Below are 3,650 nucleotides of genomic sequence, written 5' to 3'. Positions count from 1 at the left end.
TATAACTTTTTTTTTTTTACAACAAATGGAATAGGGAGGTTGGAACCCGTGAATTCTTAACCATAGACAGGTGTCATTTATCATTGAGTTCAGCTCAGATTGACACTTTTATATAGCGTATTAATATGTGGTTTATAATAACATATAATTACACGTTCAATACAATTTAAAAGCTTATCAATATAATCTTGGTTTTTGAACTTTTATTTTTATTGAATTTTAATCTCTAAATTTTCAAATATTATATTTTAGTCTATATATATATAAAGTCTATATATAGATAAGTGTTGGGAAGTTCTCATGTAGCAACTCTGATTTGAATTTCATAGCAAATTTAGGCGTGATTCATGAAAAATTTGTCGCTGCTAAAATTGGTTTTTTATGCCAACTTTAGATATTAGAAAAATAATAAAAAGTTAGAATAAATTAAAACAAAAGTTTTGAAAATTTAAAGAGTGAAATGAAATATGAAAGTTTTGAAAGTTTAAATACTAAAATTAAATGAAATATGAAAGTTAAAAGAGGATTTAAATTAAACCTATGCTAATTTTTTAAGGGTTAAAACAGACAATTTTAGAGAGAAATTTTTATACTCTCGTGTGTCTTATTAAATCTTTATTTTACTAATTATATTATTATAAATTAATTACCGATTAATCATCTAAATTCGAAATTATCCTATTTCTTTCTAATTAACTACAACTAATATAACAGGTTATTATACTTTCAGACAAAATAATATTCTATTGGCAAATTGAACTTTTCCTATCTATTATTCATTGATTAAAAGTATAGAACAAATTTTAAATATGATTACCAATAAACTCATATGATATAAGAAAACAAATATAACTTAATTAATGAGCCACTTATCATACATAACTATGGATAAAAAAATAATAAAAAAACAAACACAAAGCTATGGGTAAAATAAAAGGGAAGAATAAATAAATTAAAACTAATTATTTGAGTTCTTTACATACTCTGACAAATCTAACCTAATTAATGTAAAACATTAAAAAACATCTAAAATATACCATAGAAATATAAAGTTAACAAAAATAATAATACAACCTGAGACTTTAAACCTCTAATCTATGTTCAAAAACTAAAAAAAAAAAAAAAAAAAAAAAAGCCTCTAATCTATATTAATTTTAATCAATAATAACAAAAATTAAATATTAAGATTAATCATTAACTTAGGTAAATTAATAGCTACCACATATAAAATTATCTTAAAAATTCCTTTTAGAAAAAGTTATATATACACTTATTTTTGAAATATATATTATAAAAAAATAAATATATACAAATATTTCAAAAAATGACCATTCCAATTTCCTTCTTTTTCTTAAACATTGTTCACAAAGATACTATTTTTCGTATAATTAATGAATTGATTATTAATATATGATCTAAGTAGGTTTAAGTCACCAGTTCAAATTCTCACCTAGACTCCAAAAAAAAATCTTTTTCTTAATTTGAAAATTAATGGGAAAGTTTGAATCTGCATTTTCCACACCTAAATATGCCATAGCCTCCCATAGAGGAAAAGAAAAAAAAAACATGAGAGAGAAATTTAAATTGAGTGAATATTTTCATATTGATATTAATAGTAGAAAATTAAAGCAGCAATGTATAACCACATACCAGTTGATACACATAAAGAAAAAAAACAGCCTTTAATTTCTTGGATGGAATGGATTCTTCTCTCTGTATATCTCTCTGTACACTGTTAATCATGAATGGGCCATTTTTTCCCGATAAAATTTAGGGGCAGAATTTTCCCGAGAAAATTTAGGGAGTGGCAGAGGGCCAGCGCTGGAAGCCGATATCGTTGTGTTTTCTGGAAGGAGTGGAAGAAGGGATCGGAATGATTCTTTTGGGGAAGAAGCCGAAGAAATGGCCGCCGGAGTTCGAGCGCGACACGTCGGCGGGAACTTTATTGTTCTTGTTACTGTATTTTGAGGAGTAATGGAAAGAAGAAGAAGCTCTTGAGGCACTGCAATGGCGGAAGAATAGCAGAAGGATGAAGGAGAGAGAGAGGAGGAGAGGAGAGAGAGGCCTTCTGAAATGAACCATTACTCAGTATTTGAAGAGAGAGAGAGAAGGGTTTGGTTTGTTGGTGAAGTTTTTGTAATTTCTGGTGTTGTCTCTCTGTGGTTATGGACGTGCAGAAAATTAAGTTTAAGCAAAACGAAAAGTAAGGTATGCAAGAGAGAGAGTTGATAATCTGTTTTAAGAAGGAACTGTGTTTTTTGGTACAAATCTAATGTGCTCTTAAGGTACAGGTACTAATAATGAATTATTAAAACGTGTCTTGGTCTTAAGTGAAAACTAAGTGAAACACGCAATAAGAAAAATATAGAAAAAACACAGTAAACGACATAAGAGATTTATACTAGTTCGTCCCAACTATGAGTTACGTCCAGTCTTCTGCGATAAAATGGGTTCTACTATGATTTTGGGTTAATACAATGGACAAATACAATAATCTCTCACATCTAGAAGTTTCGACAAAAGTCACCTAGCTTCTAAAAACTACAACAATAGAATCCTAGAAAACAGGAATATGAAAAACCTCACAAAATATCCGCGAGAATAGGTTGTCGACAATGTTCTACAACCCAGGGATCTCGCCTTTGAAACTTGCCAAATACCACTGTTGCTGCCCTCTGAAAATTTGTGCACCTACACATTCAGCGGTCACTTTGATGTCCAACAACAGACAAACAAAACCTAAATAAAAACGTTCTATTTATAGGAGACAAAATATCATAATCCTTATAGAAAAATAATATTATAATTCTTGTACGAAAAAGATATTCTACCCCTTGTAGGAATTTGTAGTAGTATTGAAAATCATTTTCTTCGTAGGACGCGGGTTTCTGTTTTGGCTCCATTGTCTCAACAATCTCCCACTTGGAGACAAAACATCAATCTTGCCTCTTACTGCACCAACAGTGTTCCATCATCTTGGCAACCTCACCAAGGCTCAGTTCTAACTGCACCAACAATAACTGATCAACAATTGTTTAGCCCAACCAAGTTTCGTCTATGATTGCTCCAAGACTAATCAATCTTTTGTGGTCTTGTCTCCCATATGCTACAGACACATCCACGTACTCCCACTCGATTCAAGTGGTCCCTGATACTTTCTTCCTCGATCGAACCTAACGACCTTGGAAGGAAGCCGATTTCCCCTCTTATGACTTGACACTCCCACCCAAGTTCGTTGTCACTCTAGAGACCTCACTCTCAACCTCAGCACCAACTGTATTTTTTCTCCTCAATGCACTCGTTCGCCCACGCGACTTCATTAGCTTACTAATCTGTTTGACAACTGGGCTATTATCTTGGTAGCCTACTGAACACCTCACTGAGCTATTTCCCTTTCCCTTTCCTCTACTTCCCAACTGTTTTACTTGAACTGATGGAAGATTTTCCTAACCTGACCTTTAAGGGATCGAATCCCGTAGTAGAAACGCGTTAATGATTGTGCTTCGATCTTGTTTTAGGAAAAACTACAAAGAAAATTAATAAGCAACACAAAGAAGGAAAACCTACATTTGAAGACCGTTCTTCAACAATAGCACCAACACCACCAAAAAAACCTTCCCTGCTTTTCTCTTGGCAATGATCGGTTTGTG

Source organism: Momordica charantia (genome assembly GCF_013281855.1).
Source record: "Momordica charantia cultivar OHB3-1 chromosome 2 unlocalized genomic scaffold, Mcharantia_2.0 BLBB01000002.1, whole genome shotgun sequence".
Lineage (NCBI taxonomy): Eukaryota > Viridiplantae > Streptophyta > Magnoliopsida > Cucurbitales > Cucurbitaceae > Momordica > Momordica charantia.
This window is presented reverse-complemented; position numbering follows the sequence as displayed.